This window comes from Phaseolus vulgaris, chromosome 11, assembly GCF_000499845.2.
Source record: "Phaseolus vulgaris cultivar G19833 chromosome 11, P. vulgaris v2.0, whole genome shotgun sequence".
In the NCBI taxonomy this organism is placed as follows: domain Eukaryota; kingdom Viridiplantae; phylum Streptophyta; class Magnoliopsida; order Fabales; family Fabaceae; genus Phaseolus; species Phaseolus vulgaris.
Genome location: NC_023749.2, coordinates 34,356,785 through 34,383,500, shown reverse-complemented (window position 1 = coordinate 34,383,500; position 26,716 = coordinate 34,356,785). Strand labels below are relative to the sequence as shown.

The 26,716-nt window shown below is 32.2% G+C and overlaps 1 long non-coding RNA gene across 4 annotated transcripts; it reads right to left on the bottom strand.

Moving 5' to 3' along the window:
• Positions 1-23,200: 23,200 nt before the first annotated feature.
• On the bottom strand, positions 23,201-26,026 carry LOC137830282 (uncharacterized). 4 transcript variants are annotated; one of them, XR_011084177.1, is made up of 5 exons: positions 25,646-26,026; positions 25,421-25,511; positions 24,822-24,883; positions 23,970-24,046; positions 23,201-23,417 (listed from the first exon to the last, which is right to left on the bottom strand). It is a non-coding gene; the product is annotated as an uncharacterized lncRNA (long non-coding RNA). The 4 variants fall into 4 exon arrangements; XR_011084190.1 differs by having other exon boundaries at positions 25,404-25,511; positions 25,646-25,909; XR_011084176.1 differs by lacking the exon at positions 23,201-23,417 and having other exon boundaries at positions 23,739-24,046.
• Positions 26,027-26,716: the final 690 nt, after the last annotated feature.

Here is a 26,716-nt window from a genome sequence, read left to right as displayed (position 1 = left end):
ATCCAGACTTTTTGTGCCATCGGCTTAACATGGATGAAAAGGTCAAGCTCGTGGTCCAGGGAAGAAGAAAGTTAAATGAAGAGAAACGATTTGTCATCCGAAAAGAAACTGGGAAGCTTGTGGCAGTTGGCCTCATCCAGGAGATCCAGTACCCTGAGTGGTTGGCGAATGTTGTGTTGGTGAAAAAGAAAAATGGGAAATTGAGGATGTGTGTTGGCTTCACTGACGTGAATAAGGCCTACCCCAAGGATTCTTACCGTCTACAGAGCATAGATTCTTTGGTGGATAGTGCCTCAGGATGTCAATTATTAAGTTTTTTTGATGCATTTCAAGGGTATATTCATATTTGCATGCACTCGAAAGATGAGTGTAAGACATCTTTTATGGCTAAGGTCGCCAGTTACTGATGTTGGTGTGACCTATCAAAGGCTCATGGACCGAATTCTTTCACCAATGCTCGGGCGTAACGTCTAGGCATGTCTGGATGACATGGTCGTGACCTCGGAGAAGGAAGATCAACATGTGACCGACTTGGAAGAGTTATTCACGACAATAGTAAGGTATAATTTGAAGTTAAACCCTGAAAAATTTGTGTTTGGTGTTGAAGTAGGGAAGTTTATCGACTTTTCGTTGACCGAGAGAGGAATAAAGGCGAACCCGGATAAATGTGCAGCAATTATAAATATGAGGAGTCCAGCCAATGTGAAAGAAGTGCAACAGCAGACCAGGCGCATATCTGCCTTGTCTCGTTTTTCGTTAGCCAGGTGAGATAAGGGGTATCCTTATTTTCAATACCTCAAGAAGAATAACCATTTCGCGTGGACTGATGAATGTGAGAAGGCTTTGATGTCTCCAAATCTGTGTGAATTGCTTGAAGGCCTGGCTGCTGCTTGTGTGTGTGGGTTATGGATAGTTTGAATTTGTAAATCCACTCTTAGTTAGTGATACAAACCGACAAATAACTAACGACACAACAAGCACTTCCCAAAAGGGTCAGTCATCTCAAGATACAAAGCCAAACCCCACCAAGCCTCGAAAAAGAATCAACAAAAGAAGAAGAAGCTATAAACCCGAATATCAGAAGTTCTTTCTATTGGTCTTCTTAAAAAATAGAATATGTTTGTAAATAATTTGGGCTCACTTTAGGGGTCCAAATAACAAAGATAGGCTAGAATAAGGTGCCTTTGGCATAATAAGGGGTTTAGTTATCATTTTAGCTTGTTCCTAGCCCTTTAAGAAGGTAATTTGACCTAGTTTCTAGAAGGACAAGCCTAGGGTGCGGGTTTGACTTAGTCAAACCCTAAGGCTGCCCATTTTTTTTACTTTTCCCATCCTACCCCTCTTGCTTGTTTTCCAAGGCTCCTTCACCTATAAATATGAGGCCTACCCATTGTATTTTACAAGTTGAATTTGAATGAAGTAAAGAAACTCTGTACAAATTGTGTGAGCTCTTAGTGAGGCTTATGTCCTCTTAGGTTTGAGGTCTTATCTTGAATGAATGTGAAGCTCTCAAGTGGTTACAAAGAAGTGGAAAACAACCAGTTGTTTTATTGTTTCAATCGGTTGTTTTACACTTAGTGTTTTTGAAACAGGTTTTGACAAAGCTTGAAATTGGTTGACTTTGTTGTCAAACCAATTCAATCGGTGGTTTTGACATTTCAATCGATTGTTTTTTGAAAATCCTTAACAACATTTGTTAAGTTTGGTAAATCTGTTTTAATTTATTCAAAACAGATTTGGCTTGTTCATGAAATGTTTTTAATTGCCTGTTGGAGTTTAAATAGTTAGTTTTACGCTCCTGGTAGTAAGATGTCAAATTATAATCTTTCAAATCAATTTTCTCCAAGATTTACTTCAAGCGTTGATTGACTTGTCTAAGAGTGGAACAGGACTGCTATGTAATTTTTAAATTAAATCTGTATCAGGTGTGATCAATCCTTTTTCTCTCTTGAATACTGTAATTTTGTAAACTTGTTTTGTGTAGATACAAAGGCTGTTCTATTAACTGTAGTGTGTGGTTTGCCAAAGGAGGTATGTGTTTTTGAAGAGTTCAAGATCACCTCTTTGGTGTGTGGTTTGTGTTGAACATGAGGTTGAACATGGGAGCTTTGATGTTTCAAATCCATGATGAAGCTTGAAGTTGTGCTACTCTTTGTTTTGGGTTTAGTCTAGGGTGTTTAGAATCTTTGTAAGATCTTTCCTAGTCCCTTGCACAAAGCTTGATCAATTTGTTTTAAATAAGAAAATTGTTTTTCTAACCAAAGAGAAAAACAATCGGTTGAATTGTCGAAATAATTGGTTGTTTGTCACTTGGCTTGTTTAAAGGTTTTAAAACTGTTTTGACTTGGTTATGTAACTTCCTAACTAATTCAACCGGTTAAAACGACTTTTCAACAGGCTGATTGTAACATTTCATAATAGCTTTTTGAAAACCTGTTAATCTGTTTTGGATGTAATTCAAAATTGTTTTGGATGTGATTCAAAGTTGCCTTGAACGGCTAGTTTTGTGTGCTGTAAACATAGCCTTTCATTCAAAACAAAATATACAAGTTTTACATCAAACAAAGTGAGATTGAGATTGATTTGAAAGAAGTTTTTCAAAAATTTTGCTAGATTGCTTTTTAGTTGTGCACTGGTACAAGGTCTGATCATAGGAGTTTCCTGGTTTCTGTAATCTCAAGTGTTTTCTATTCCTTTCATGAACCTTGTAATTGTACTTTCATAAACTTGTGTGTGTGAAATCCTGCAAAGTCAGAGGGTGTTTTGACTTGAGGTGTGTGGTTGTAAAGAGGGTGAGTGGGTCTTGTGGTTTTCAAGGTCACCTCTTTGTGGTTGTGTTATTGTAATCTAAGTGGTTACTAGTGGATTGCTTTCCTTGATTGTTTTATCTGTGAATTGTGTTAAAGCTTCATTCCTAATCAATCTTTGCGAAAATCTTTGATAAACAATTCACCCCCCTTTTGTTTAAGCCATTAATTCTTACAGTTTGTAATCAAGGTTATTGATTGCTTAGTGGAATACCCAGTGGTTTTGGGGACTAGATGTAGCTCTTGGTATAAGAGTGAACCAGTATAAATTTGTTGTGTGATTCTTTCTATCCTTGCAGTGTATATTTTGAATTAGTTTTATCTTTAGTCAATGTGAAATCTCTAACGCACACCTCTTATGTCGAAACATGTACATCTCGTACAAGATACTAGATATTTATGTTGGTTTGATAGTGGTCAAATAACGAGTGACATGATAAGTCCATCAAAATAAGCAAAGAGGTTGTTATGTTGAGATGATTGAATTCCCACCCAAGTGTGGCATGTATTCCAAGCTAAAAGTGCTACCTTACATTGTAAAATAGGTGTTGTAAAGATTTTGGGCATATTTGGCACAACGGGAACAATGCATTGGTAATATTAATCCCTCATTAACCAAGTTTAGTCTAATGGGTAATTTGTCAAGAATTGCCCTCCATGCAAGCACTTGAGCCGATGGGGATTCCTTCACCTCCCAAAATGCCTTAAAGAAGTTATTGTTCCCGGTAGAGATATTGTTGTGTATGGCATCATAAGCTATCTTCACAGAAAAAAATCTCATCATCTTCATATGTATCCATCTCCATGAGTCAAACTTATCCCTATGTATATGGACTTAATCTAGTTCAGTCATCAATTGTTGCACTTGTTCTTTCTCCCATTCAAATAAAGATCTTCTCCACTGCAGGTGCCAAATCCAACCCTCATCAGACTAGAAGCCAACTTCCACTACAACTTTATTATGACCCACATATATAGAATTAGTTAGGGAATCTAGATTTAAGATTATAATTTCCTAACCAATTATCCTCCCATATTCTAAACTTATTTTCTTATCCAACTTCACATTGTGTAGTCTTATAGAACGAACTACAATTGTTACCTTCTTCACATACTTTGTTTAAATCTTTCCACCATATTGAATGAAACTTTCATGCACTCCTATTTTGCTCAGATTTGAGTATGTCATATTTAGATACTAGGACATTTTTTTTTCCATTAGTTTCATCCAACAATCTCCACTTTTATTTAGCAAGTAAGTTATGTCCTTTATGCCCATATGACTCCTCCATGCTTTGATCTATCAAATGATCCTATCTAGCTAAAGAGTTAGAAAGTAAAACAAAGAGCCAATAAAGGCTAGAATAAAAAAAGACAAAATAAAGGTTATACATTTAAAATTAAACTTTGGTTTGAATTATTAATTTCTCTTTCCATATGTCATGCACTCTCTTTGTCATAGGTAATACATTCTTAATCATAATACAAATACTAGTTCGACTCAATAATAATGGAGTCATGATAAACATATAAATAGTCACAAGTTTCAAGAAAAGACATGTTGATGTGAATGCAACAACAAGAATACATGATTCTTTGACATTCTTAGGAGCAACTTGAGTTGGTCATGAATGGCACTTTACTTAGAATTGGATCAATGTTCTAATTCAAGAACTCACCAAGACTTTGCACCAACCAAAGCTCATATGGAAGTCCATATATTGTCAAATGGAATCAAACAACAAGGAATGAAGAACAAGAATTGAAAGTTGGATAGAATTGAAATGCTAAGCTACTGAACCGAACAGAATCAAGGAAACAAAGCTGGAAACACAAATCTTAATCGGTGCAAATGAAAGGAAATACTAGGAAATTAAGAACTACCGAATGAAAATTGAAGAAAAGGAAGAAGAAGCACTTATAGAATGGAACTTGCTGAAATTGAGACTTGGAAGAACACTTCACGCCACTTGGAGTCTTGATCCAAGATAAGTGATGGAGTGCCGCCACTTGAAGCTCACCATTGCTCACAAGATAAGGCAAAGGAAGAAGAAGACTCAAGACTCACAATTTCTCTCTAAATTTGAGTATAGTCTCTCTACTTCAAAATTCCAATCTGAATTGTACAAGCTAAGCACCTTTATTTATAGCCTAGAGGTGCTGAAAAATAGGTGGGAAATTTCAAATAAACTCATTTGAAATTCCCACCAAAAACAAGTCACATGGGAGGTGTGACCTTTTTCTACTATGACACCTCCCAAAAACTACACCTACACCACTCTCCTAAGTCACATGGACAATGTGACTTTATTTTTCATTTTCACACTCCTTTATTTAATAACCACACCACCTACAACTATACAAGAGAAATAAGAAGAGTCATCAAATGATGCTCATTTATTTAATGCTTGTGCCCTTGCTCCTAGTAGTTCTTTGAGTTATGACTTGAGCTTGGGCCTTATGTTGGGCTTGGCCTTCATGTTGGGCTTGGGCCTCTTGTTGGGCTTGGGCCTCATCTTTTTAAGAAGACTAATAGGAAGAACTTCAAATATTGTGGTCCTTGACCATTCCTCCTATTGATGGCCTCTTTATTTGCTTGTTGAGATGACCCTTCAAGTATAGCATCCTTGGTCATCTTCATGTATTTTTTATTCTCATCATGCTCCCCAGGCGCGAAAGAATTCGTCCACGAATTTAGTAGGCCTGCAAAGAATAAAGTAAGTTTGCACATATTAGATGGAGAATGTAGGGGCGATGCAAACTTATTTTCATTAAGTTTAGGGAGATGATATGGTTGAATTTTATCGACAAGACATGATGGGAAAGAAGATTTTGGGATGAAATATTTAGTAAAAAAACCTCGTAGAAGGTGAGAACCTTTAGGAGGGTTTGGAATAGCATCCCTAAACTTCTTAAACAAAAATGTCAAGTACTTGGAATTTTTAGGAAATGAAAAAGATAAGGAAGGAAAACACCTTGGAGGTAAAGGGATGAGGCCTAATTTATCTTGTCCTTCTCTTTCTCTTTCATTTTCGCTTTTGTTGTTTATGGTAAGTTGGTCTTGTTTTACCTCATTTAACTTTGTTAGGTGTTTATTTGGACAATTGGTAGCTATATGCTCAAAACTTAAACATTTAAAACATTTGGTTTTTAAAGTTTTGGTGGGTGACTTAGTGGTAGAAGGATTTTGGGTAGAAACTTTTTGGGAAGAAGTGGTTTCTTTGGAAAAAATTGAAGGAGAATTTTGAGTAGAAACTTTGTTTGCATCCTTCCGAGAAGAGTTGTAGAAACTATCATCATGAGTATTTTTGAAAGTTGTTTTCAAAAGGTGTGATTCTACCTTGATGGCTAAGTTGATATGATTCCACTAGCACAATTAGAATGATTCTTGACATTCTTAGGAATCATCTTGAGTTGGTTAAGAGCTAGGCACTTTATCATAGAAATGGATCAAGGTTCTATGAACAAGAACTCACCAAAACTAGTGCCAAAACACAAACTCATATAGAATATCCAATTATTGTCAAATTGAACCGAACAAAAAGGCACAAAAGCTAAGCAAACTGAATTTGAAAGCTGGAAATTAAATTGAACCGAACAAAAGCTGGAAAAAGAAGAGAATAAGATGAAGAACAGCAAGGAACATAAAAGAACCGAAGCTACACAAATTAAATCTGAAAATGCCGAACCAAAAACAACAAGGAAACAAGCTAGGACAAGGAATTAACAAAGAAGAAAGGAAGGAGAAGAGAATTGCTCATGAAGATGGATGTATGATGAATGATCACGCCACTAGAAGTGTGGTTGCTCCTAGATGAGTGTGCTGTCGCCACTTGAGGACACCATGGATCCTTCAAGATAAGACTAGAGAAGAAGGCTCAAAAGCTCTCCAATGCTCACTCCAATTTTGAGTATAGTTTCTTTAGATAAATTCCAATCTGAATTTTACAAAGGGAGCACCTCTATTTATAGCCTAAGGTGCTGAAATGCAAGCTACACAAATTCAAAAACTCCCTCCTAAAAAGCTTCTAGAATTGGCGCCTAAAACAATGCATGAGGAAGGTGTGACCTCTTCCTTCACTTTGGCACCTCCTTTTCTACTCCTACACCTATCTACTAACACACCCCCCCCCCCTAAGACTCCTAACTAAAGACTAAAAGATGCTTTAACAATAGAGGTTTCTAATGTTTCCCTCTAAGCACCTTCAACAATATTCTTTATTATTTAATACTTGGCCTTGCCCTTCATAGGATGGACTTGGGTTTGGGCTTGGGCTTGGGCCTCTCTTTATTTTATGTCTTCTTTTAATTTTGAGAAGACTAGAAGGAAGAACTTCAAGTGTGATGGTGAATTGCCTCTTCCTTCATTAATAAAAACCTCCTTTACTTGACTCTCATCATAAGTGAAACACTTTCTTTAAAGAAGTATACTCATGTAGTTTTACCAAATCTTTAATTTCTCTTCTTAAACCACTTACAAACCATTTTATCTTTGATTCGTCATTAACATGCAAATTCATTTTAATCAAAGATGTTTCAAATTCTTGAAAATATTCATCTACCATCCTATGTCCTTGATGAAGCCTTTGGAACTTCAACAAGTGTTCCTTCCTATAAGGAGGAACAAACCTCGCGCGCATACACTCTTTCAAATCATTCCAAGAAACCACGGGAGGTCTCTTGTGATATCCAATGTCCATTACAATGCTATGCCACCATTTCTTGGCAAAATCTAAAAATTCTAAAGAGGCTATTTTCACCTTTTGGTCTTCATAGACCCCATAGGTTTTGAAAATTTGTTCACATTTAGCCTCCCAATCTAAATAGACATTAGGATCACTATTACCACTAAAGCTAGGTACTTTAACACTTTGAACATAAGGCAATATCACATGTTGTGCATTTGATTGTCTAACATTTTTTAAATCTTCCATGAGAGCTGCCTTTTGAGGTGGGCAAGGTTTGGAGGATTCTCCACTAGAAAAATGAGCCATGATCAAAAAGTACAAAAAAAACAGAAACAAACAATTAAAGAAACTTGTTAGCAAAATAAAGTGAGATGTAGGTTGCTGGAAAATGCCAAAAGAAAGTACTCAAACCACTCCAAGAAAATATTCTGTCCTCAACCAAGCCTTTCTTGTGGATTGGATGAGCTTCAAGTGAAATATGTCAAAGCAAACCACACTCACTTAAGAACAAGTCACCACACAACTTTAAGAAGAACAAAAAGACAAGCAAGAAAAGGTAGAAACAATAAAAGCTAAACCAAAAAAACAGAGAGTAATGTATGACAAACTAGAAAGAATATGAATGAAAGACAATCAAGAAAATAAGGAACTCAATGAATAAAGAAGGCACACAAAAAGAGTCCTAAAGAAAAGTGCTAGAGTAGATTGAAGAAAACAGAAAACAGCTACTGGAAAAAAAAATTCTTTTTTTATGCAAACTGTGCTATGTTTACAGATTTAACTGTACTGATTGAAAGCGAACTGGAATGTGAAAAATTAACCACAGAAACTTGAATGTCTCAACTCAATAATGGCACTGGAATGAGGTAAAAATAGTAAGCCAATTGAGAGAAATAAATTTTTCAAAATCGCTGCCAGATTACCGTATTTTTTCTGCAGAATTGTACACTGTTCGTATTTTATTTATCATTTTTTGTGTACTTGGAATTTTTGAGTAATTCTTTTTTCTATGCTTTTGTAACACTTTGAAGAATGTAAATCCAAATTTTCACAAATTTCCCATGAGCCAATTAATTGCAGTAAATTGAAAACAGTAACACATTTGTAAGAAAACAGAGGAGCCTATTTAGGAATGAAAAACAGTATGATGAACTAACAAAGACATAATGGAAAGTATGTAAAGGAACTTGTATAGAATGAAAATACAGGCATGAACTCAAATCTAAAAATGAAAATGCACAAAGGATCAAGCAATAAACTCAAAAACAGAAAGTAAACCAAAGCAAGAAACAATCAAAGCAATAAAAGTACTACAAAAAGTAATGACAATTATGGAATAACATGACTAAGACAAAACTTGACATGATTACAAAATTAAAAGACATAAAACAAGATATAGCAACAAGTGAAAGGAAGCTTAAGGTCAGCTCTAGGAAGGAGAATGTCATTCCACAAGAGCAGCCATACTCATACAAGCAATGAGTGCCATAATCCTTTTCACAAACACTTGGTGTAACAAAAGAAAAACAGCAAGGAAACTCAAAATAAATCCTAAAACAGAATGGTAAACAACTTGAATTAAAGAGCTCTTGAAAGTAAAGTGCAATACAACTCAAAATTTAAGCAACAACAAGCCTAGACTCTAGATACCACATGATGTGAATGCAACAACAAGAATACATGATTCTTTGACATTCTTAGGAGCAACTTGAGTTGGTCATGAATGGCACTTTACTTAGAATTGGATCAATGTTCTAATTCAAGAACTCACCAAGACTTTGCACCAACCAAAGCTCATATGGAAGTCCATATATTGTCAAATGGAATCAAACAACAAGGAATGAAGAACAAGAATTGAAAGTTGGATAGAATTGAAATGCTAAGCTACTGAACCGAACAGAATCAAGGAAACAAAGCTGGAAACACAAATCTTAATCGGTGCAAATGAAAGGAAATACTAGGAAATTAAGAACTACCGAATGAAAATTGAAGAAAAGGAAGAAGAAGCACTTATAGAATGGAACTTGCTGAAATTGAGACTTGGAAGAACACTTCACGCCACTTGGAGTCTTGATCCAAGATAAGTGATGGAGTGCCGCCACTTGAAGCTCACCATTGCTCACAAGATAAGGCAAAGGAAGAAGAAGACTCAAGACTCACAATTTCTCTCTAAATTTGAGTATAGTCTCTCTACTTCAAAATTCCAATCTGAATTGTACAAGCTAAGCACCTTTATTTATAGCCTAGAGGTGCTGAAAAATAGGTGGGAAATTTCAAATAAACTCATTTGAAATTCCCACCAAAAACAAGTCACATGGGAGGTGTGACCTTTTTCTACTATGACACCTCCCAAAAACTACACCTACACCACTCTCCTAAGTCACATGGACAATGTGACTTTATTTTTCATTTTCACACTCCTTTATTTAATAACCACACCACCTACAACTATACAAGAGAAATAAGAAGAGTCATCAAATGATGCTCATTTATTTAATGCTTGTGCCCTTGCTCCTAGTAGTTCTTTGAGTTATGACTTGAGCTTGGGCCTTATGTTGGGCTTGGCCTTCATGTTGGGCTTGGGCCTCTTGTTGGGCTTGGGCCTCATCTTTTTAAGAAGACTAATAGGAAGAACTTCAAATATTGTGGTCCTTGACCATTCCTCCTATTGATGGCCTCTTTATTTGCTTGTTGAGATGACCCTTCAAGTATAGCATCCTTGGTCATCTTCATGTATTTTTTATTCTCATCACATGTCATTATCATGCATTAATTACACTGAATATTTACTTGAGTGTTGGAGCACCTTTTACAGGTATTATTCTGACCAAGAGCAAAATAGAAAATGAAAATTTAACTGAAGTGAAGCAATGAAGATAGAAGAAGAGAGAGTGAAACAGTTTGATTTGTTTAATACAATAAAAAAGATTCATCAACTGGAGCGTAAATCATCATGTAGAAGTTCTCTCAATCTTTTTTTTACAAGAACAAATATATATATATATATATATATATATATATATTATAAAGAAAAGTAATATATTATTGTAAATTCCTATATATTTCCTCATTTATAGTTTCAACCACTTATAAAGATATTTGTTGAAAATGACCTTTAGAATTAAAATATATAGTTTTTGAACATTTTGAAAGTAATATATTATTTGTAAATTCCTAAATATTTCCTCATTTATAGTTTCAACCACCTTATAAAGATATTTGTTCAAAATGACCTTTAGAATTAAAATATATAGTTTCTGAACATATTGAAAGTAATATATTATTGTAAATTCCTATATATTTCCTCATTTATAGTTTCAACCACTTATAAAGATATTTGTTCAAAATGACCTTTAGAATTAAAATATATAGTTTTTGAACATATTGAAAGTAATATATTATTTGTAAATTCCTAAATATTTCCTCATTTATAGTTTCAACCACCTTATAAAGATATTTGTTCAAAATGACCTTTAGAATTAAAATATATAGTTTCTGAACACATTGAAATGTATTTTTTAGGACGTAACACCCATGTGAAAATAGTCCATACTGGACTATAAATATTAATTGATTGATTAATTTGTATTATAGCCACAATTTACATTGAATCTTCTTAGTCCCTTCCCCATCCCATTTGGCCATAATTTCCCATGATTGAAGGTGATTTTAATAAATAATTTAATATTTTTTGAGTTTTTTATTCTTTTGAAATAATAATAAATGATCTATTTAAACTATTTTATTGAAATTGAGAATGGTTGGGAATATTAAATATTTTTAATTGTGAAATGATTTTTGAAAAAACAATAATGTTTTAATAAATTTCAATTACATTAATACTTATTTTTATTTTTAATTTTTAATAATATATCTTTCAAATATAGCTTATCTATGCATTACATCATATTAGATTCAACACAAATTGGCTTATACAGATGGATCATATTGGCTTAACAACCTTTATCTTGATTTTCATTTATCTAGAGGCAAAGTAATTCCTTCTACTATCTGTATATCTTGATGGGTTACATTGGTGTGTCGAGTCATGTATAAGAGTTGGGATACCCCTAAAGTATCATTTTAATTTATTTATTCATTACTGATAAAAAAAAATCACACAAATTAATCTAATGTTATCTTTTATATATATATATATATATATATATATATATATATATATATATATTACAACCTCTAATCACTTAAATTTTGTTCTTAAATTATATTGTTTAATTCCCTTAATTTTATTTTTAGTTTATTCCTATAATATTAAATGACGAAGTCCAAACAATAATTTTAATAAAATAATTTGTGAGCATTTTATGGGTAAAATAGTTTTTTATTTTCTTTAATCTGACGATTAAAAAGTTACGTCTTAGAGTCATTAAATTAAAAATAAAAATAAATTTAGATTAAGTAAATACGAAAGAGGAAATTTAGAGCAACTTAATGGCTAACTTAATCCTAATCCTTACACTAAGTAAAATAAATAATAGAAATAGAAAATAATTGTTTTAAACTTATTTTGGTATTTCCTTCTTCTTCATATATGGTTTATTTATTTTATCTTTTGTACTATTTTTGTTTATCTGTTGGCATGTGCAAGATTTCATGCAGATTAATATTAATACCTTTGAATTTGTTTTAAAGAACATCTTGTTCCAGTTCAATATGCTCAATCTACTGAAAAACATGTCAATTTTATTTTTCTAAAGGTGTCTTGAAAACACTTGGTTATTACAACTCTGAGATGAAAGTTTCTCTTATTTGGATCGGAATAGTAACTTTTAATATATACATTTTCATTATACAACATGAAAAAGTTTCATAATATTAATAGATGATTTTAACAGAGAGAGAAAAGACAGTGTCTGATGAAAAGACATGTTTAAGGTCTCTTAGTGGATATATATATCAGAACCTTAAAGCTGCACTTCATAATGATATTTATTCCCTAAGACTGTGTATAAAACAATGATAAAGAACGAAAACAAGAGACCGTCACCAAGAATACCGGTAAAGTGCACTCTGCCATGCACTTTGCATATAGATAGCTTCTAACATCCTCCACATCCACCTCCACCTCCACATCCACCTCCACCGCCACATCCACCGCCGCCATATCCACCGCCGCCACCAGCGCAGGCACCACCGCGGCGGTTGCTATTGTTGTTGTCGTCTCCACAGGCAAATATGATGATTGAAATCATAGAAAGAGAGGCAATAATCATGAGAAACAAAAGTATAGGTGGAGAGTGGAGCACCAAACCTTCATTTGCATCACCACCATCAACAACAACAACAACAAAGTGTCTAGCCATGTATTTCTTCTCACAAACGCCAAAAGTATTTACTATATTTTTTAGTATAAGTCTCAATGTATATAAAGAGATATTAAATGAGGTGGGTCTAAGTTATTATATGATAGAAAAGGGAAACCAAAGAAATATGAAGAATAACACACGCTCATTTTCTCTCTATTTATATATTATCCGTGGACAATTAATTGTAATTCTCAGAAAACTAAAACAAGAGCACTCTCTAAGAGTTTATTTCAATTTATTTTACAATATTAATTACTTTTAAAAGTATTATTGGCAATTTATAAAAATAATTGTATGTGAAGACGCCTATTTTCTATTCCAACAAAAGTTTGGTTTCAAAAATTATTTTTCTATTTTTACTATTTTTTGAACATTGGGAACTTTTATTTGTGTTTTTATTTAACATATTTATATGTTCTTGATTTTTATAAATTAAGTTTAGTTTGGTTATGGAGCCTCCTTTTTTAATAAGTTTATTTCTTTCAATTAAGGTTTAATAAATTAAAACACATATCTGTTTATCTAGAGCTTCCGATACTATTTATATCTTTACTTTTAAAAAAATAAATGATACTAAAAAACGGACTCCTAATATTTGTTGGCTAGACATAACGTTTACTAATATAAATAAGGTTGTAGTACCTTTTTACATTTTTTTTTTCATTTGATAATTTGTGTTGAACACTCATTTTGGAGCCGTTTAATTCCTTCATTGACCTTCTTTTTCATAATATCATCTTATCGGCAATCTCTCGGATACAATTTATGTCGGCAGATAAATTTATGAAGGTAACTATATTAAATGTTTCATTATGTATTATTAATGTTATTTCATAAGACTCTGACACTTGTAATTTGCTTAACAAATTAATAAAAGATCTCGAACTATTAATTGATATTAAGACTTTTCACCTTTCTAGCTATTTTATATATGACTTTTATCTACATTAAGAAAAAATATTGTTAAGAGATTAAAAGGATAACTTAAAAGAGGAGGATATAAACACAAAGGGTCTTGACTATTCTTTTAAAATGACATTATTATTTGTAGTAGTCACTTATATTTATAAGTACTTTTCATTGAATATATCATTTTATTAGTTTAGAAAACAACTTTTGGAAGATTTTTTTGCAAGATTTGTGAAGATAAAACTTTTTTATACAATTTTAATTTACTACAAAAAAAATTAGTATTATCTACGGATTTTTACCCACGGATCTGAATCCGTAGGTAAATTCAACATTACCTACAGATATTACCTATGAACAACATTACCTACGGACATTACCCACAGATTCTGATTCCGTAGGTAATTTCACCATTACCTACCAACTATTATCCATGGATCTTATTGCCTACCAATTTTTACCTACTATCTATTACCTACCAACTATTACGCACGAATCTCTATTACCTACGAATTATCACCCACGGATCTCTATTACCTACAACCTATTATCATAATAATTATATACATAATATTAAAAACATTAATATAATATGAAGAATTATAAAATCATAATTCATAATATTAATAATATTTAAAAATATTAATAATATTAATAATATTTAAAAATATTAATAATATTAATAATATTTAATAATAATAATAATAATATTTAATAATAATAATAATAATAATAATATTTAATAATAATAATAATATTTAATAATAATAATAATATTTAATAATATTAATAATATTTTCAAAATATCTTTTTTTCTTTCTGTTGGTTCTTTTATAATAATTTATTAATATTATTTTGAAAAAATTAATATATTTTGATGTCATAGATGAAAATCTTTTATTGTTAAAGATCCATTTTTTTGTGAGTATCATTTGGAAGTAAAATATTTTATTTGTTCTCACTTAATGGAGAGATTGATACGTTAATTTTATTTTTTGTTATCACCTAACTGGCAGAAGAGTGGAGAGATTGATTACTTTTCTATTTTAAACTGATATTCTTCTTTATTAAATAAGCATATTTTTAATTTTAAAATTTTATTTTATTTGTTCTCACTTAACTGACACGAAAGTGGAGAGATTTTTATTAGGGAAGAGTGGGGAGAGAGGGGTGAAATGTGGATTTATGGACGGTTACTCTTTTTTAAGCAAAATAGTGATATATAAAAAAACTGTGAAAGAGAAATAATATAAAAACATATGTCTCCAAAATCCTCCAAAATCTTAATTTTGAGATTCTCAAAGAGTGATATATAAGAGAACTGTGAGAGAGAAATAATATAAAAACATGTTAATGTTTTCAAAAATCCTAATTTTGAGATTCTGAAACTGTATTGTTGTTCTTTCGTCTCCTCAATATTTCATCACCGCCACTTCACCAGGTCTTCCGTCTCTTCAATGCTTCAAAAACCCTAATGTTGAGATTCTGAAATTGTGTATTGCTAATTTTTTTCATATTTTATCTCTTTTATTTATCTTATTTTAAACATATTTAATTAAAAATAAATATAAATATAAGTAATAAAAAATTAACACAAATAATAATATATTATTTAATTTGATTAAATTTTATATTTAATTATATAAAAATAAAAAATGCGGATACACATGCGCGAAAGTGCCTGTGTGCCCGCTAGTATTTTATAATATTAATAATATTTTATAATATTAATAATATTTTATAATATTAATAATATTTTATAATATTAATAATATTTAATAGTATTTAATAATATTAATAATATTTTATAATATTAATAATATTTTATATTTTATAATATTAATAATATTTAATATTTTATAATATTAATAATATTTAATAATACTAAGAATTTTAATAATATTAAGAATATTTAATAATATTAAGAATATTTAATAATATTAAGAATATTTAATAATATTAAGAATATTTAATAATATTAAGAATATTTAACAATATTAATAATAATGATATTAAATATATGAAGAATGTTATTAATTTTTATTTTATTAGTTATATTAATATTTATAATTATACTCATAAGTATAATAATAATCATAACATGACAACAAAACTTGACTGGTGTTATGGTTAAAGCTTCTTCCAGGGAGACTTGGCTTTGAATCTCTTTTGTAGATAAATTGAATTTTTCTTGTAGTGATTGTTAAAGAAAAAAAAAACTTATTATTTTTATATTATTTAACTTCAATCAATTTAAGTTATGTTTAATTTTTTTAAAAAAAATTTAGAGGATCTCTTTATGATCCAATTGATTATACAGATATTTGTAATGTTATTTTTAATTTATAATAAATATATAAAATTATTCATAATTATCCCTTTATTTTATCTTAAATAAAGAATTCAAGTATTAATTGATATTAAGAATTTTAGTCTTTCTAACTATTTTATATATAATTTTTATCTACATTAAGAAAAATATTATTAAAATATTGTTAAGAGATTACAAGGATAACCTAAAAGAGGAGGATATACATATAAATTGTCTTTGAATATTCTTTTAAAATGACATTATTATTTGTAATACTAACTTATATTTAAAGTACTTTTCATTGAATATTATTTTTTACATTATCACACCAAATTTAACATATGATATCAGAGTATTTTAACATATGATATTAGAGTGTAGTGTTGATGGCTCAAAAGAAGGTTTAACAAATTTAAAAGTAAATAATAGTTACATCTGAAATGTTATGTTTTCACATAGAAGATGTGCATAAGGAAATATTCGCATGAAATGTTATGTTTTCACATAGAAGACATGCATAAGGAAATATTCACACTATAGTGACGAGATCTTTCTAATCCATACAAGAACAATTGACGTCTATCATGAGATCGAGGAGGACTGAGAAGACTTTATGGTAACTACGACAAATAACACTAACGAACAAAGAATGACAATGGAGAATGATCGTGTAGCTCTACTTTTGGTCCTTCGGAGCAAGATTGCAAAAATGAAGTGAAAAAACATAGAAGAAATATGAGCTCTCTCGCAGGAGAATGGGGAGATGAGAAAGAAGTTAGTTGAGGGGTCACTTACACCCCCACAACAATGAATTTGATCAGGATATACTTCCAAAGCTAACCCATTGACATTCCCATCCATCATAATTCGATCGTTAAACGTTCGTAGCCAGAAGGCCGAATCCAGGCCAAACACTACGACCCATATTTCTGGAACACTTGGGGGAGTTTGCCGACACCCCTTCATTGATGGGATAATGGTAGTCCAATTGCCCGCAAGCTAGAAAGGATTAAGCACAAACAAATATGATGAAACAATTGATCTCGATGAGCACATCGATGTTACACGACGCAGATGAGCCTATACACCATGGACGACATCGTCATGTTTCGAGTCCTCTTAATGTACCTGAATGGAGAAGCCCTCAATTTGTTTACCCAACTCCCCTCTTTGTCAATTGACTACTTTGAGACGTTGATGGCCAAGTTAGGGACGTAATTCGCGATAAATCAACCTCACCACCTCAGTGGGAAGTTTTGCGTGAGTTTGGAAACAATTCTCGAGCCAAGATGGTCCCGAAGAAGAAAAAGGTTGAGAAGTAGGCTGACATCAAGGTGATATTGAGAGAGAAAATTAGGGGATGAAAAGAGACAAACTACAAAAGAGGATGTTGAGAAGTTACAATTCAAAGGTAAAGTCAACAGCCTTTAATCAAGGTGATATCGTCTAGCAGATGCACAATGGTGCAAGGAAAAAATTGATGGAAAACCCTCGACCAACTGGGAGGGACCTTTTTGGATCTGTAACGAAGCCAAGAATGAAGCTTACATGCTAGAACATTTATCCGGCAAGACAATGTCGAGTACCTGAAATGCTACTCACTTGAAATTTTATTTTCATTGAGTTATTCCACTTGTAATGTAACCACCACAGTGTACTATTTTCTCACTCGGCCTTTTTTTTTTAAGGGGTTTTAGCCGAGAAGGTTTTAATGAGGCACCCAATGAAATTTTTTTCCAAGAATCTTAGAGCCAAATATCAATATTCGAGCCAAGCCTCAACTAAGATTCTCTCTACCAACGTAAATCGACATGCTTGAGACTTGCATAAACCAAAATGTAAAGATCAAGCATAAACTGAGATGCTCTTGGCCAACATGAACCAACACGCTTGAAGATTTTGCTAAATCAAGATGCAAAGGCTAAACGTCAAACGACATGCTATTGACCAACATGAACCGACACGCTTGAAGATTTGCATCAACCAAGATGCAAAAGTCAAAAGTCAATTTAGATGCTCTCAGCCAGTGTGAACCGACATGCTTGAAGATTTGCATAAACCAAGATGCAAAGCATCAACCAAGAGTGCAGTGTGAGCCAACACGCCCAAAGGCATGCATCAACCAAGATGCAAGGGCCAAGCATTAACCAAGAAGCTCTCGGCCAACATGAACCAACACGCTCGAATACTTGCATCAACCAAGATGCAAAGACCAAACATCAACCTAGATGTTCTCGACATCAATCTAGATGTTCTCGGCATGAAAAGGTATGCACTCCGCTTTACATCGATCATAATGTCAAAGCAAAACATCAACCTAGATATTCTCGACATTAGCCTAGATGTTCTCACAATTGGCTTGGATCTTCTCTGAATGAACCAACATGCAGTCGACTTTACATCGACCACATTTTCAAAGCGAAACATTAACCTAAATGTTCCTGGCATCTGCCTGGATCTTCTTAGCAAGAACCAACATGCACTCGGCTTTACACCGATCCCAATTTCAAAGAAAAACATCAACCTAGATTCTCTCGGCATCAACCAAGATGTTCTCAGCATGAAACATCTTGCATTTGGCTTTACATCGACCAAAATGTCAAAGCAAAACATCAACTTAGATGTTATTGGCATTAGCCTAGATATTCTTATGATCGACTTGGATGTTCGTGGCATGAAATAGCATGCACTCGACTTTACATCGACCATGATGTCAAAGCAAAACATGAACCTAGATATTCTTAACATCACCCTATATGTTCTTGACATCACTCTATATGTTCTTGGTATCGTCCTGGATGTTCTTGGCATGAAAGAACATGCATTCGACTATACATCGACCATGATGTCAAAGCAAAACATCAACCTAGATGTTCTCGACATCAACCTTGATGTTCTCAGCATCGCCCTAGATATTCTCGCCATGAACCAATATGCACTCGAATTTATATCAACCACGATGTCAAAACAAAACATCAACCTAGATGTCCTCAACATCAACCTAGATCTTCTTGGCATCAACCTAGATGCACCAAACTATATGTTCTCGACATCAACCAACATGCACTCGACTTTGATGATCTTGGCATTATCGGGTACGAAGTTTTTTATGAAGAAGAAGAAGAAGAAGAAGAAGAAGAAGAAGAATTAACGGAAATGTGATTTAACGGAAATGACCAATTTGGATACATTTTAAAAAATATAGGAACCAAATTGATTTTTTTAAAAACCACTGTACTAAATTGAATATTGACCTGAAATGTAGGGACGAATAAGGTAATTAAACCTTCATTTTATTAGCATTTTATTTTTTTATTATGAAATATATTATGTTTAGTTTAATTGTGCAAACCAGATTATAAAAAGTGGTGCATAAATTCCATTTATTTAGAATTAAAATTACGTTAGTTGAAATCAACATATTATTTTTACAATTTTATTATAGTATTGATAATTAAAAACGTCAAATTATACCCTATATATAATGGTGCTGGAATCTTTTTCAATGAATTAAATTGTGACAAGTATGACTAACACTACTTTCATATAAAAACTGTCACTTTAAACAAAGTGTTAAAGTGGTGGGTGTTGCGGCAGGTAGCGTAAGACCGCCACATCAAACTTTGTGGTGGCCAATTCTATGGTGGTTTGGGAAACCGCCACACGCATATATTTTGGCTTTTATAAACGTCAGTTTATACGAAAATAACTGCCACCATATATTACATTTTTTGTAGTATCCATAGAAAATCAAAAGGAAGTACCTCATATTATAAATACACCAATAATATAACCTCCTCCAAACCTAGGAAATCAAAAGCAAGCAATAGAGCTATCTTCTGAAGAGTTGATTAATATTAAGCTGAAAGGAGTGGAGTCTAGCAATAGCATTGTTCATATAATTTCCAATGACTCTTTCCTTGATTCAAATATTTTGTTTAAAAATGTTAATCACCTTAATACTATCCATAGAGAAAATAATTTTCATCATACTTGTCAAATTTTTCAAAGGTTTTCTCTTATGGATAATTATCAATTTATACCTTTGTTTATTCAAATGTTGAAATACAACATAAATACCCCTTTCCATCTTATAAACCTTTTTTTTCCTTTCAAATGATGGTTTTCCTTTCATACAAGTGGAAGCCAAACCTTCTTTGGGTTATTATGATTAAAAAAAGTTTTATGTCTCATGGTGCCTAAAGAAGCTCATGAAATTTTATTAGAATAATCTAAATATTTTTACAGTACATTTGTTTTCCAAGGTCGTTTTAATAAAATTCCTTTCACTTATAGAGGAAATAGGTTTGTTGTTAGTTTTTCAATACCTTCACATAGTGGAAACCAACTACAAACACAATTGACTTTTGAAAAATATCTGTTTGGAGCTGAACCAGACAAAAGCATAGATTCCTCAACACACCCTTCTGAAGATTTTCTGGTAATACAAAAAAAAAAAGATCAATAATTTCGAAAACTTCATGAGGTACAAATACTAAAAACACCACATAAATCATATAACTATTTTACCCCGACACAAAATATAATTTGTATATTTGTATCACCTAATCGAGGTAATTCTTCTTCCTATTTTATTTCTTCTTATTCTACATTGTTTTCTCCATTTCTTGTGGTGTTTCATTTACCTTCTTTAGGTAATAAGAACCATAAGAAAGGTACCATACAAATTACTTTGTTTTTGGTTTACATATCTATCAACCTTTAATCTTTTGCATTCTACTTATGTTTGTTATCGTTTTCAGGTGGATCCATGAACCAGGTGGATCTTGACTTCACTCATTACTAATAAAGGTGGGACTTTAAACCTGATCTGAGGATATATCCTTTTGAAGGGAGGGAGCTTGATGGAGGATCATTCAAGCCACCATACACAAGAATAAAGGATAGATAAACTGTCTGTAGAAATACTAGAATAAACCTGTATAGGAATTGTATTTTGGTTTCTTTTCACGTTTACTTTATAAATGAAACAAAGACACTCTAGAAGTCCTAACTTATCACACAAGTAAGAGCTCCTAGAGCATCTCAAAGGACCATATACGACTTCCTTAAGCCACCATACTTACCTTAGTTAAGTCTACTTAACTAGAGTTATGGTAGCTTAAGGAGCAAACTACATTCATCTATAAATACCCTAATTTTCACTCATGTATTCAAATTTTCATATATTGAATGAAGAGTTCAGAACTTGAGTACTCATTCTCTCCCAAACCACTCTTGTTAGTGAGTCTATTAGGCCTAGTGAACCTAGGGAAGGTTGGCCAAACCTCTTTCCCCTTCATTGCACCTTCAATCTCATGAATCCTTGCACCTCATCTCCATTTTGTTGCACTTGCTTCAATTCAATTCCGGTGCCACTCCAATCAATTCATCAACCACAAGATTGGACTGCATCTCACTTGCCCCTATAGCAAGATTAGAAGTTGTAAGATTGTTGATTTCCTTTGCATGTATGAGGTGCCTTTAAACTCTTTCAGTTTGATGTAAAAAGCATTTTTTTGAATGGTTTTATCAATGAAGAAGTCTTTGCCTTTCAACCTCCTGGCTTTGAAGATCATAAGCATCCTGATCATGTCTTCAAACTTAAAAAAGCTTTGTATGGACTGAAGCAAGACCTTCGACAGTGGTATGAGAGGGTTAGCAATTTTCTCTTATCTCATGAATATGAGAGAGGAAAAATTGAAAAGACTTTTTTCACTACAAAGTGTATATATGATATTATCCTAGTTCAAGTGTATGTTGATGGCATAATCTTTAGAGCCACTAACGATAACCTTTGTGAAGAATTTGTATCAGCTATGTAGAGGGAGTTTGAGATGTCCATGATGAGAGAATTGTCATACTTCCTTGGACTGCAGGTCAAACAAATGAAGAATGCATCTTTTTGAGTCAAACTAAATAATGTAGGGACATTTCGAAGATGTTTGAAATGGAAAACTGCAAAAAAAGCTACAACACCTATGTCAACAAGTTGTTACATGGATGTTGATCTGGTTGGAAAATATGTAGATCAAACCAAGTTTATAGGGTTGATTGGATTCCTTCTCTCCCGCACTACAAGCAAACTAAAAATCATGTTTGATGCATGAATGTGTGCAAGATTCCAAACAAATCTTAAGGAATCTTACATCACTACTGCTAAAAAAATCCTTAAATATATCAAAGGAACAAACATTGTTAGTCTATAGTGTCCTTCTAACTCTCTTATAACTCTTATTGGATATTTTGATTCAGATTTTACAAGGTGTAATTTATACAGGAAAAGCATAAGTGGTACATATCACGTACTTGGTTCTAGTCTTATCGCCTGGCACAACAAGAAACAAGCTTGTGTGGTTGTTGTTGGAAGCTGTCGTGCATAAATCTTCTAGATCCAACAACAACTTAAAGATTATGGTTTAAAGCTAAGCAAATTGCCATTGTTGTGTGACAATACTAATGCCATCAAATCTCGCAAAGAATCAAATTCAAAATTCCAAAATAAAGCACATTGAGATTAGGTTTCATTTCATTCGTCATCATGTTCTAAATGGTAATTGTGAAATTAAGTTTATTGAAACTAAAAAACAACTTGCTAATAATTTTACAAAACCTCTTTCTAGAGACACTACAAAAAAACGTGTATGTTGTGGAGGTTATTTTCATAAAACCTAGCGTTTATAACCGTCACATTATACGTCTGTGACGGTCTCGCGTACCGCCAGAATTCTTGCTGCCACAAAGTTTAATGTGGCAGTCAAGTGAGAACCGTTGGAGCAGACGTCATATAATGTATTGTATAAAGTGATGGTTTTAAGTGTGTAATTTACGTCAATTATAAATGTTGTAATTTTAAAACTGGGTAAACCAATTCTAGCATAAATTATGATAGTTATAAACGCCACTTAATATGATATAGTATGACATTTATAATACCCTTTATAACTGTCATAATTAAAGTATTAAATATTTAATTTAATTTTTAATATTTATAATAATTTATTCAATTTTGTTTTATAATTTGATTTCATAATATTATTTAATTTGATATTATAATTAAATTTCAATGCATAGTTAAATTTCTTAATATAATTAAATTGTAACATAAACTAATTTCATAATATAATTATACTTAATAATATAATTAAAATTGATAAATATAATCAAAAGATGACTTCATTCATTCGCTGAAAACAAAGTTGATAATATCAAACTAATTCAAACAACAAGTAAATTAAACTATCAATATAAATTGTTTCACTTTTTTGAATATATTACAATTAAACTCTCAATCCTCCCGATTTGTCTTATTGCCTCCACTTGATCTTATAATATTCTGGTTTGGTGAAGGAGCACCACTTCCGACATCCCGTGCCTCGAATAAATTAAAATATATTTAGAGTTAATTGACAATTTTTAAAAAATAAATGAAAATAATATTATATTATGAAATTCAAGATATAATGCAAGATGTGACTTTGTGCATAACATGAACACTAGCTTAAAATCAGTTTATACAAGTTTATGCAGTTTATTCTGCATATGTGACTTTGTGCATAACATGAACACTAGCTTAAAATCAGTTTATACTGGCATTATTTTTTTTTTACTATTAGTTGATAAATTAAAAGGTTAAAAGTAAAGTCAATCAGTACTAATTAGATTATTTATCTACAATTAAACATATTGATCAATATACAATTAAACCACAAATTTACAATTAAACCATAAAATGACAAAATAAAATAGTATATTGTTAATGTAATCCTTCTCTACTGTGTAAAAATCATGATCAACTGCAATTCATTTTACAGAATATATATATATATATATATATATAAAATATATATTGCAGTTCAACAATTTTCAACAATTAAAAAGCCTAAAAGAGTAATGACTTCAACTTTAAATGTGTGGCATTAAGAACCTTGCGTTTCCACAGTCCTTTGTATGCTGGATTAGGAATCTTTGAGGGCTTCCATAGTCCATCGTCATCATCATCCACTACAAAAGGATTAGCATTCCAAACAAGTAAAAAGTTGAATTGAAATATCAACCACAACATTATAGATTATAAAATTAACATACTGGAGGGATAACCAGTATGGAGTATCACGATGATTAAAAGAATAAATGGTTGAACAGAGATCCACATGTACAGTAAAGCTCAAAAGTATAAAATATTAGAAAAGGGGCATTTATAGGTATATTGTTTTCAAAGGGCTGTGAATATAAATGTTGATCAATTCTTGAAGTCCCATTTAAGAACCTTTAAGGGAGAAAAAGACCATCATAAGAAAACATTCAAGTATATGTTTCTTAGTTTCCTACCAAAGGAATATTCAAAACTAAGTTGTATTTTACTACCAATGCTAATATTATGCAGAACATAATTGAAATCTAAATACATATTAATGGAGACCAAACTACACTATATCTCATTATAAAAGGTTATGATCATCAAAAGCATTCTTATCTACATCATTCTTGTAATCTGTGAAGTTGATTATTTCCTTAAGGAAAGAAGGTGAAGAACAATAAAGCCACAAGAAGTTATACTATTTCTAGGAACATTTTCTTCTATAAGAGGTGCCTATAGATTAGAATTACACTAACAGTGAAAGACATACTTCTCTATTATAGAGAAAACAATGGCAAAACTCCAACAGCACTGCAAATTTCAAGTCGCATTTCAGAGCATCATAATCAAATATGTTGTAGACTTCAAATATTCTTTAACAGGCTAATAAGAGGGGGAGATAGATGAAACATTACTCACCACTCGACCCAATACCAACACGCAAAAGCATTGTTAGGATCAATACCAAACTTTTCCACAAGCTGCACCATAAATGAAAGAAAAATAGTTACAAATACAGCCATAATTACAAATAGAAAATGCGCTCTTCATGATTTATTCTCTTATTAAAAGAGAAAAAAACGCAAAAAAAATTAAAAGTAATACCAAAGAAATTAGAACTTCACCCTTCTGTAATAAACAACTTTATTATTCAATTATTATGTTATTGTCTTTGATATAGGTAACACAACATGTGCTGCCAAAAAATGCGCATAGTTAAGGATGTAAGAAATATTGTTCACTCTTTGTCCTTTTAAAAATGGGTGAACATATTTAGAAGTGGGGGCATGGAAGTGGGGGTGTATTTTACAATAAGTTAGAAACCATAAGTTCCAAATCTAGTTCTACACTTTTCCTCATAGAAAATGAAGGAAACTACTGAATGCCCAACCAATGCTTTATCGTTTGGCAGTTGAATGTCAAAAAAATGCATACTAGGGTTTGAAATCAAGAAATTGAAAGTTATGTATATTAATGAAAAAATGCGTAATTAAATGGAACCTGATGATCTAGTGTACCTCCCACAAGGAACAGAGGACCCGGAAAAACCCTAAATCGGTCCAACATTCGATAATACAATTTTCTATGTTGTGCGTGTCCGTAAGAACCCTAAAACAGCGAAACAAGAGTTTAGGAGTGTGAGAAGCATAATACGAAGAAAGAAACATGCAGTGTGTTGGTGGAGTGAGAAATTGAATCAAACTTGTTAACTTCGACAAGGATGACGAGATGTTGAATCCCACCTATGGTAGTAGTCGGTGGATGCGGTAGAGAAGAAGGTGATGCACAGGGGGATTCAAAGAGAGATAAATTGTAACAGAGAAGCGAGGGTTCAAAGAGAAATTCAAAGAAAACTATGTGCTCTCAAATGGTCGAAAGCTTTGATTTGGGAACGCAATTTAGAGGTTTGGCTTGGGAAGAAGGTTCAGCGGTGAGCTTTGTGCAGTATTTGCAAGGGTGCACTGCACGTCTAGAACCAACATCACGCAACAGTAGCAGAGTTGTGCGGAATAATAGGGTTTCAAAGGGTTTTAGAAAATTTTGGAGGATGGAAGAGAATAGGGTTTTGAAAAATTAAAATTTTGAGTAAGTGTGAGAAATGAAATTTTAGGGGGAAATAAAACAAATGTGATGGAGGGAACAAAACATATAAATGTTTATTTCTAAGGACAATTATGACGATTCTAAATGTCACATTTTGAAGGAACATTATGGTGCTTACGAAATTGTCGTATTATACAGTAAATTGTGACAGTTTTTAATAACCGTCATATTATAACCGCCATCACATATGTTTTTTTTTTTGTGCTGAGATAGATTTAATGTCTTGCGAAATGAATTGGGTACTTGATACAACCCAATTAGCCAAGCAGATGACTAAGGACACAAGAGACACTTCACACGTTGAATTTTGAAAGAAAATAGAGTCTCTCATTATCCTTGGGTCTTATCTTGAGTGATCTACACTTCAAGTGGCAGCTCTACACCACTCATCTTGGAGCATTCCATCCTCCAAGTGGCGTGACTCCTTACCCCATTTTTCCATAAGCTTTCTTCATCTCTTCCTTTCCTTCTTTGCGCCACTCTTCTTCCATTTTTTTTATATTCTTCCTTTTCTTCATTTACAATTCAGTTCATCTATTATAATTGCTTCCTTTTTTGTGCTTAATTCAACACCTCATCATCATCATCTTATCTTGTGTTTTCTCTTTACCCTCTAGAAGTGCACATTCACACTTATTTAACCACTTGGTTAAGTTCATGTCTAGTGGGAATCTTCTTTGGGTTTCTAACCATATTATGCTTGAAACAAA